Source organism: Crotalus tigris, unplaced genomic scaffold, assembly GCF_016545835.1.
Source record: "Crotalus tigris isolate CLP2741 ecotype Arizona unplaced genomic scaffold, ASM1654583v1 scf7180000019078.1875890, whole genome shotgun sequence".
NCBI classification, from domain to species: domain Eukaryota; kingdom Metazoa; phylum Chordata; class Lepidosauria; order Squamata; family Viperidae; genus Crotalus; species Crotalus tigris.
The window spans coordinates 1,752,909-1,763,910 of NW_024097364.1; the positions used below are offsets into that span (position 1 = coordinate 1,752,909).

The window sequence follows — 11,002 nt, forward strand, 5'->3', positions numbered from 1 at the left end:
TATATCTTATCTGTTGAGTGAGGCACCCGGTCTACCAAATATAAATCAGTCTGTTCTGCGTTTAGCTGGAATCTAGGAGCATGTTTTGCAGGCAGACCTTACATACTGTGAACACTATAAATTCAAAATTTTGTGGCTGACAAAGAGTTAGTGGGAGACTACTATAGCTATTTCAGGCTCATTTGCCCTCATCAGCTAGTCACACCCTTCAGGGATTTGAACCTGGGCAGCTTGCTGACAGGAGTAAGAGGGAACCTGTGGCTCAAAAAGGTAATACATCTGCCTAACGTGCAAGCTGCCCAGGTTCGAATCCCTGAAGGGAATCTATATATATTAGCTTACATTGAAAGACAAGACAAAAGAAAGAGGCCAGCACAGTAGAAATTACAGCATGACATTGGAATGTTTTAGATAAACTTTTCCATATGACCTTACTATTATTTATTCCTTCCTACTAGGTCAGAACACTGGTCATGCTATCTCTGAGATATGGTCAGTGGATATTAACAAACTAATTACTGGGCTACAAGTTTCTGACTGAATCTTCTCCCTGTTACCACTAAGGGTGAATTAATCTCAGACTTACCAGGTAGACTAGACAAGAAACACAGCCAGATAAGCTAATTCTACTTTATTGTAAAGCCACATTAATAGAATCTTGCAAGTCTAAAAATACAGTTCTCGCTATGCAACTGTGGGCTATGATACCTTTGATCTGATTCAAGGGAGCCTCTCATCACCAGTCTCCCAAGGTCATTCCTACATACTAATACTATTTAGCTTGCTACCTATGTTTTCTTATAGGGCACTTTAAGCAGTTCTTGTGGAGGGAGGGAATCTCATAGGTCTGGTAGTGAATGCAGCTGCCATGTGCTTGGAGGGACCAAGCTTTTACCATCACAATGCTCTCTTTCTATGAGTTACAGATTCCGTAAATGATGTCATCCACCTATTGCTGGATAATCCAGTTAAAGACTGGGACATTGACAGCCTTAGAAAAGATTACCAGAAATGATCAACAGGAGCAAAAAAGAGTGAAAAAGGTTCACACTGGTTACTGGAGCTCTTATCTACAGTAACAAAAAAAAACAAAAAACAGTAAAGCAGCTTGTAAGGTACAGGTTATGTCTAAGTGATAACATGAAGAAAGAAAAGATAAGGAAAGTAGGCAAAGGACTGTGTGTAGAGCAAATAACTCAAGGAAATTAATGAAAAATTATCCACGATAGTGGAAGGACTAGTCAGAGAACTAGACATACTAATTTCATTATTAAGAAGAATGCAGAGTTACACTTGATCTTAGCCAAAAGACTGAAAAGCAAGAAACCTTGCAGGCTGTCATCTGGAAGATTGTAAATACCTGTGCCAGCTGATCCATGCACAATCCTTCTGAGTTGAAAATATTAGCAAATATTAGTACATGTTATGCAGTCTTGCTCTCTGGTTTTCTGGTATGCTTCCTTACAACCTTACAGATTAAATAAGAAACAGAAGACTGGTTGTATGTATAACCGGTCTCTGTGTATTGTCTCTGTTCACAATTTTAGTCTGGCTGATTTCTAACAAATGATGACCTGAAAAGGTAACATTACTTTGTCCCCAGAAGACAGTCCAGCCAACATTTTAAATACATTTAAATAAATGAGACAGAGTTTCAATGAAGTGTTTTTCATTCCACTTAATTTTATAGCACCAGCACTTGAAACTGAAAATGGTAATCTTGGACAAAATCCTTGGATTTATTAATCTGAAATTTGGCAGGACTGATCTCCTAGAAAGGTTCGACTGTCTGTGGAGCGAATTCCATTTTTCCAAAGCATGTTTTAAAAGTAACTAGTTTTCTTTTATCTTTGAAATTAAACTGTAGGTGGCCTGGACCAAAACTTTCTAGTCTTCAGTCCTGCCCAGGATGTATAGAATCACAGAGCTGGAAGGGGGTCTTTGGAGGTCTTTTAGTCCAATCTTCTGCACAAGGTAGGAAACCTTACCAGACAAATATGGTTGTCCAATCTTCACTTGAAAATATCCAGTGATAGAGCACCCACAACCCTGGAGGTAAGCTGTTTCACTGTTTAATTGTTCTCATTGTCAGGAAATTTCTCGTTAGTTCCACATTGGATCTCTCTTTAATGAGTTTTTAGCCACTTCTTCTTGTCCTGCCCTTAGGCACTTTGGAGACCAAGTCAACTCCCTCATTCCTGTGAGTGCCCCTCAAGTACCAGAAAACATCTATCATGTCACCTTTAATACTCCTCATCCTTAAGTTAGACATACCTAATTCCTTTAACCGTTCATCTTACAATTTAGTCTCCAGACCTCTTAGCATCTTTGTTGCTCTTCTCTGCACTCGTTATACTGTCCCAGCATCTTTTTTGTGTTGTGGTGATCAGAACTGGATGCAAAATTCCACACATTGCCTTACCAGTGCAATGTAAAATGGTACTATCACTTCTCATGATCTTAATACTATCCCTCAGTTGATGCAGTCTAGAACTGCATTGGCTTTTTTGGCAGCTGTAGCACACTATTGGCTCATACTTCAGTGGTGGTCCTCTAGGAGATCTAGATTTCTCTCACTACAGTTGAGCTAGGTGCTGCCTATTCTATACCTTTGCATTTGGTTTTTCATGTCTAAGTGCAGGACTTTCCTTTTCTCACCATTGAACTGCATCTTGTTGGCTAGGGCCCAGTACTCAAGTCTAGCAAGATCCTCCTGTCTTCCAAAGTGTTAGTAATTTCCCCCAGTTTGGTATAGTCTGCAGATTTGATCCATCCCTCATCTAGTTCATTTATGAATATGTTGAAGAACATTCCCAATACAGAACCCTGAGTACCCCACTGCATGCTTCCCTAGCTCCATTGATGACTACACACTGAGTGTGGTTGGTCAGTCAACTGCCAATCTATGTCTCACATTGTTCTATCTTACCAAGCAGGCTATGGTCTACCTTGTCAAATGCCTTACTGGACTCCAAGAACAGTATATCCATAGCATTTACCTGATACACTAATTTAGTCACTGTCTCAAAGAAGGCAAAAGGGGTTGTCTGGCATGATCTGTTTTTAACAAACCCATGTTAGCTTCTAATAATTACCTTGTTCATTTCTAGGTGCTCACAAACCCGCTGGTTGATTAGCTTTTCCAGGATTTTTCCAAGTATTGATGTCAAGCTGATTGGTCTGTAGTTTTCTGGATCCAGCTTTTCCTGTTTTTTAAAGATTGGAACCACATCAGCTTGCTTCCAGTCCTCTGGAGATTCCCCCATGCCTCAGGATCTCTGAAAGATTTTGTTCAGTTCCAAGATTACATTTGCCAGCTCTTTAGAGACCATTATTCCTACATATTTCATTCAAGTTCATCAAAAAGAATACAGAAACTTGTTTCTTTCCAAGAAGAGTCAAAATGCAGCAATACCAAATATGGGAGTGACAGAAAGCACTCAAAACCAATGTTTTCCAGATCATGGAAATGGGATGGAAACCTAATGGGATGGAAACCTAATTATACCATTTTCAAATTCCTAATGCTGAAACAAGTCCCAGAGCAAATCCTGTAGCAAAAACAAAACAGAGACTTCCCTTAAATCATTTTACCATTTCATAAAATACTAGCTTTCTGGGATATGATCAATACATCCCAGTTCTTTGGAAGAAACCACACTGTTGGAACAGGAAGAGGAGTTTGTTGAATGCATCCTGTATGTCACATTTATCTTCAAATCCTTCTAGATGAAGGAACAAAGAGTGCTTCCATCAGCGAGTGCATCTTTCAGTATTAGCCTACTTTCTGAAATTAATTACTCATTCAAATGGATCAGGACATCTCTGATTTGAAGCCATCCATTCTTCAGCTGTGCTTCTTGACAAGGCCAAGTCAATTGGATGCTCACTGTAGCTTTGTGATTGTTCACCCAAGGCTGATGTGACATTTCTTTCTTTCCCTTTTTGACAACCATAGAACGCTTTGGCAATATGTCTTCCATGTCTCTCATTAAAGTTGATGCACCAGAAACTCCTTGCTGACAATTTACTTCTTTGCTTCACAAAAATCTATTTTATAGACAGAATTTTTTAAAGTAATGCTTTTACAGCCTCTTGTGGAAGATTGTATCCCGTCATTTTAAACAATAAACTATTCTGAGTACTTTGATAGTTTTTTTAAAAATAGCACCATTATTATTTGATATAGTATAGTACATTATACAGCAAGCAATCCCACATCTGCTGATCTTTTATTATGCTTGAGTTAGAACTGCTTGAGTAGGATGTATAATTTAAATGATGAGCAATGTAATTTTATGTGGAAATCAGAGTCTTCCAGTATTGGCTCCAATTTCTCCTAAGTCTTGCTGGCTATAGTGAAATGCAGGCTGAAAAGAGTAGCAAGAAATATTTGTGTCTTTCACTCTTAGCTTCAGATTTCAAACTTTTCTTTTAGTTGAAGGCTAAATAGCTAGTTTACCCTTCTCCCAAAAACAGGAACGTGGTTGAAAATTGGGCACATTAATATATTCTAGATCCTCAGATCTCATTGTGCTGTTCCCTCTTCTACTGGGTTTTTTTTTCCCTAAGGATGGAGGAAGATAGGCACAGGATGGGCTCACATGCCAGATTTGTCCTTTAAGGTTGATGCTTTGACTCCAGTCATGAAGAGGAAAGTCAATAATCTTTTGTCCCTGGGTTGGAATCCCAGACAATATTAGTGTCAATATCCAGCTCGAGAATCCAAATAAAACTCCAGGTTCATTCTCTCTCTGAAAATCTTACTGTTTATTTTGATTATATAGAATCAAAACTAACTCTGAGGTTCCAAGACCAATTCATATACTTAAACAATAAACATCTTATGTAGTCCATATACACAAGTTCACTTTGTTATGGGAACTGTCTGCTTCAAATCCACACCTGTTCTGATGTCCTTGAAAAGGCTTCACACTCTCACAATCTTCAGTTGAATTGTAGAAGTTTCATTTCTCCATCTAACCCACTTAAAAGTAACATCTTCCCCCCTCTTTACTCTAAAGCAAGTTGAAACTCAGAGGCATGTAGCTGCCAAAGTTTAAATCCTTGACAGTTGGTTTGCTTTACTAGCTCTGAGACTGCATGCAATATAGGTGGAGAAGAGGAGGATGTAGCTCTAGGAATCATTTGTATAATTTTTGTGTGATTTTGGTCTTTTGGTTTTGCTTTGCTTAACATAAGGTTTTCCTGACAGGGCTCCCATTTACTGAGTACTTCCTTGTCTCTCAGGGCTAAGGGAACCTGCAATTCCTGATAATGTGGTTATGGCAATGTAGTAAACTCCTGTCTTTTCTTGCAAGTCCACAGATATCTTCTTAAACTAGTGGTCTTACCCTTAGTATTTAACTGTTGCTAGCAGCTCTTTCCCCTCTGTTAGATAGTCAGCTTGATCAATTAAGAATCCCCAAATCTCAGTATTTATCTTTATTGGTAGCAGCTAGAATGCCACAAAATAAGTTGTATAGTAGCACAAAGAAGAACAGTGATTTGATTGAGTGGTTGGAGTTAGTGCCTGGCTGGACAGGTTGGCACTGTTGTAATATGGTGGAGTTAGAGATTTATAAAAGCCGGAGGGATAGTACCTTGTTGAGAGGGGCTCAGGTGAAGAAGGTCTGCTGCCTGATTTGTGGCAGCACTTTCTCACTTTCAAATAAAAGTTTCTAAATGCAAAGTGACTGGTCTGCCCTTTGGAAAAGTGATTTCTTTAGTTATCTGAACTTGGAGCAGCTGGGCTGTAATAATATACTATGGACAAGTCTATGCATCAAGCTAAGCTAAAAAGTATTTTGCTTGGTGTGTTATACGAATCTAGGTTTTGTAAATCATGGGTTTGAATGACCTTGGTAACTGTAGCTTACTAGCAAACCACTGTTAAACAAACTATAACATAGGGTCGATCTTTAATAAATTATTGCTTACATGCCATCAAGTTGGTATTGACTCAGTGATCACATAGACAGGTTTCTCCAAGATGACCTATCCCTGACCTGCTATTTCACATCTTCCACTGGATCATGCATTGCACTAAATATAAAATTTATATTTAGTGCAATAAATATAAAATTACATTGCTCATCATTTAAATTATACATTGCAATAGTCCAATCTGGAGGTGATTAAGCAAGAGCATAAGCAACAATGGGCAATACCTCCTGATCCAGGAAAGGGTGCCCAAAAGGTATTTGTACAAGGGCGTTCCTGCCATATTTTTTTACACTATCTCAGACTCTCCAGTAATCTAAACAGCAGTCAGGAAAGCCCAATTCAGATTTAAAACAGCAGCTATCTCCTTTTCTCTCTCTTTAACATGCATAGACATATTCACGCATTGCCCTAATCTTGAATATAAGCAATGTTTGCTAGTCATTCTGTGACTCATGTCCTCTAACAAATGTTTTACAGGCTGAATTCACACTGCATTGAGTCAATATGTGGATTCTTGGATTGTGATGTAGGCAGTCTTCCCTAACTTGGCTGCTTTCTGTTCTTTTTTTTTTTTTCAGAATGTTAAGAAATGATTCTGCTTGTTCAGGAATGTTGGGAGTTGAAATTCATGACTCTTTAGAGCATCCAGATTGGGGGCGGCTGATTTAGTACATCATTTGAAGCAGCTACTGTGGTTTGCAAGCCATGTTTTATCCCACAACATTACATGTAAACCCAGCAAACAGTTAGTTAACAAAAGTCATGCCTTGGCAAAAAAAAAAAAAAAAAAAAAAGACAGAGAGAGAGAGAGAGAGAGAGATGAATCCATCCTTTATCTGCAGAATTGCACAGCCCCTCCTATCTTCTGCTTAGCTCCCCTTGCAATCTCTTCTAAGCCCTTGCCAACATCTCCTCTGAATGCAAAACCAGGATGAAACGGTATCCATGCACTCTCCGTGGCTGGACAGCCCCTGTGCCCTTCACAGTGTGTTCCTGGCTGTTAAATATTCAGGAGGCTGGCTCTGCTGCTTGTTTTAATTTCCTTTGTGGATGGATCACTTAGTTTTCTATCTACAGATTAACTGTGTGAAAGTGGGTGTTTCAGTGGGAGAGCATTTCCTGCCTGCTTAATGCATCATCTCCTGCTGTCCTCAGCGCTGAGCACCACAGGTTTCACCATGCATTAAAGCTGCTCTTTGTAACAATGGAGAAGGTTTATTAAGCTGTAGGCACTGGGAAAGGAAGGCTCCTTTCCAGCTGGCTTCTGCAAAATGGACTGCAACCAAGCATTTTTGGCCATGTGGGCAGAGAAGTAAGAAACTGATATATACTAGAGAGGCAGGCATGGCAAGGAATTCTACCACTGTTTTAAATGTGACATCATGTAGTGGCTAGTACTGGGGGGTTTCTGGAGGGCAGTGAAATCCCTGTATTGGAATCATATGTACACACACACGCAGCCAAACCAACACATATTGTTAGAAGAAGATCTAACCTTGCACCTGTGCCATTGTTTCCCTGAAGGGATAGGGATCTTTCTAATTTTGCTTCCAACACAGGAATTTCAAGGCACAGTCTATATTTCATCAAAGTGATGTGGTGGCCTAGTAATGAAGACACTTGCCTCCCACTCAGAAGGCTAAGAGTTCAATCCTGGGTAGCAGCAGGTGTTCCTTTCCTAGGGAGAAATATTTACTGTGAACTCCACATGGCATCAGGAAGGGCATCTGGCCAGTAAACTCTCAGCTCCATTCAGTTGCCCCATCTCTACCCCGAATTAAGGGATTAAAAGGTCATAAAAGGGAGCTTTCATCTATATTTTATCAGTGGGGTTTCTTGCCTAGCCACCCTCCAGGTTTCTAGTCCTTCTGCATAGTAGAATACAGAATAACAGAATTTGAAGGGACCTTTGAGGTCTTCTTGTCCAATCCCCCACTCAAGCAGGAAACCCTATACCAGGGGTATCAAACTCGCTGCATCCCATTACGTGTCACGGCATATCGCAACTTTTTTCTCCTTGCTGGAGTTGGGATGGGTGTGGCTTCCACGTGACGCATCCAGCGCAGTTTGACACCCCTGCCCTATATCATTACAGACAAATGGCTGTCCAATCTCTTTTTTTAAACTTCCAGTGATAGAGCATTCACAACTTCTGAAGGCAAGCCATTCCACTGATTGATAGTTCTAATTGTTCGAAAATTTCTCCTTAGTCCTAGCTTAGTTCTTTCCTTGATTAGTTTCCATTCATTGCTTCTTATCCTGCCTTTAGGTACTTTGGAGAATAGGTTGACCCCCCTACGTGAACCATTCTTCATATGTTTTAGCCTCCAACTCTCTAATCATCTTTGTTGTGCTTCTCTGCACTCTTTCTAGAGTCTTAAACTCTTTTTATTTCATGGCAACTAATACTGGATGCAATATGCTACAATGTGCTGCCATGATTAGGAAAGGATGCCCAATGCAGCATTGCTGATATGTCAACATTAAAAGTCATCACATAAATTTCAATGTGAACAAACCCTTGCTGCTGGGTGTCTATGAAGATTTTTTTTAAACCATTTTCAGTGCAATATAATTTACCAAATGATTTCCCTGTTGCACTGCTTCCCTTCAAAATACTTCTGGGTTATTTATTTAGGCAAACTGGAGGACAAATGTTCACAAATATACAAGCATATCTACATGGAAAATAGGAGGGAGAAATATAATTTATTTCTATTTTTTGTAAACAAGGAGAAGGACCACACTAAATCTGAGGGGTTCAACTGAAATGAGAATAAATTAACACTGATTAGTTAAATGTTTTCTATGCTCAACTGTTGGCAAAAAGAGCAAACAAGGTGTAAACCCATTAATATAGAGATGTAATTGTGTCCATAGTGCCTTAATTTCCAAAACTGTCAATAATAGACAAAACAGAATCAGTCACAGATATTTAAAAAATGTTTTAATGCCTTACTTGATGCTATCATTGTTGTTGTTGTTAATTGCGAAGTCTTGTCCGACCCATCGCGACCCCATAGACAACGTTCCTCCAGGTCTTCCTGTCCTCTACCATCTTCTGGAGTCCATTTAAGCTCACACCTACTGCTTCAGTGACTCCATCCAGCCACCTCATTCTCTGTTGTTCCATTCTTCTATTGCCCTCAATCTTTCCCAGCATTAGGCCCTTCTCCAGTGAGTCCTTCCTTCTCATTAGGTGGCCAAAGTATTTGAGTTTGAACTTCAGGATCTGGCCTTCTAAAGAGCAGTTGGGGTTGATCTCTTCTAGGACTGACCGGTTTGAACGCCTTGCAGTCCAAGGGACTCACTATCATTATCTACAATTAAATAACTCACTTGGTGTATTCCCCCCCCCCCCCACTCTGCTGTATGAAAAAAAATGGATCTTACAGAATATATAGCCATTTTGGTGATAAAAGGTTAAAAAAGTGAGATAGCATCTTTGCCTTCTAACCACATAATGACAAGGGTTGAAAGTAGATGAATTGGCCTTTTCCCCTCTCCCCATTGGCAGATAGGTCAATCTCATAAGAAACGAACCAAATTGAACTTTATTTAAAATGAAGTGATGCATTTTAAATATAATGGAGATTTTCCAAGTTGAAGGAAATAAATTACAAACCCTGTTCTGATCTCAGAAAAACAGTCTGTAAAGGAATATTCCCAAAAGAACTTCTGAGAAGACAAGATGCTAATAATTTTCTTCAAATGATTGATTTTTGCTCAAAATGTCCATAAAAAGAGACTGGTTACATGTTTCAGATTAGTATTATGGATTATTTTTTAAAATCTATTAAAAATTGCATACCTTCACCTATAGTTACCCCCCTGCCAAAAAAATATAATTTGTACACAGGAATAAAAACATTAGATTTGCACCACATAGAAAAATAAATTAGTAACATGATACAAGTTCTTAGACTTTTGCCTGTTTCTACTGAAATAAAAGACTTCCTAAAGCATAATCAACCTCTCCCTCAAAGTTCCTGGATTGCTCCAATTTTGGGGGGCTTCCAAATTTTCTTAATAGTTAGGGGTAGTTGGAAGTTGCTATTCCTTACCTAAGTCTCTTTCCCAACTTCTCCAGAGTCTTTCTTACCTTTAACCCCAGTTCAAAAACATTTTTTTTCTTTAGCAGCACAAGGTGCTGGACCAGGTTTCAGCCCCATGATGTAGATCCAGCCAATAAACAAACTCCATAGAAATCTGAAATTACTTTTATTAAGATTTTATTACAATTATTATAACAGAATCTTGCATGTCTGATTGTGCTTCATCTCCTCCCTTTCTTATGCACATATGAATGGTGGGGGCTGTCTTTGAGACATTTATAGCATATTTTTCTTGATTTGGACTCAAGCAGTGTTTGGCTCCTTGTTGTTTTGTCAATGGATCTCTCCTCTCTCTGTCAAGATCATCCTCTTCACTCCTTATAGTAAGTGACTGATTGTACCCCCCAATGGGATTGTGTATTGATGGTTTGGAATTACGGTAGGTGCTGCTGTTCCTTAGGGGAGTATTAGACAGTCTATCACAGGGGTCTTCAAACTTGGCCCTTTTATGACTTGTGGCTGGCTGAGGAATTCTGGGAGTTGAAGTCCACAAGTCATAAAAGGGCCAAGTTTGAAGACCCCTGGTCTATCATGTGGAGCTACATTCACAACAATTAGATTCCTGTGATATTTGTCACCTAATGAAGTCTGTCACCTAATGAAATTCATCCCTTTAATTTCATTACTCTGCAATCTGCAACAATTGTACCACCTTGGATATTGCACAGTTTGGGTGATCACATTCTTATTTGCCTGGTGAGGACTAGACAGACTCCATCTTTGCAGCTGGCTCAGGAGTCTCTAAGCCTCTCTGATCCTGTGCTTGGAGCTCTTCCACTTGACCTGCATGCAACAGATGCCCTCCCTATTATGAGATTTCTCATGGCTTTCAACTCAAGAGCAGCAATAATCTGTTTCTTGGAGTCTTCTCCTCTGCCCTTCTTGGTATGAGTTTTAAGCCAGCTACTCAAATGCAGATCTGTTTCAAATCCCAACAGTCA

At 39.4% G+C, this 11,002-nt stretch overlaps 1 long non-coding RNA gene across 1 annotated transcript; it reads left to right on the forward strand.

Annotated features, from left to right (window-relative positions):
* The first annotated feature begins 996 nt into the window (after positions 1-996).
* On the forward strand, positions 997-3,973 carry LOC120315349. The gene is made up of 3 exons (XR_005558664.1): positions 997-1,115; positions 1,868-1,974; positions 3,111-3,973. It is a non-coding gene; the product is annotated as an uncharacterized LOC120315349 (long non-coding RNA).
* The last annotated feature ends 7,029 nt before the right edge of the window (positions 3,974-11,002 follow it).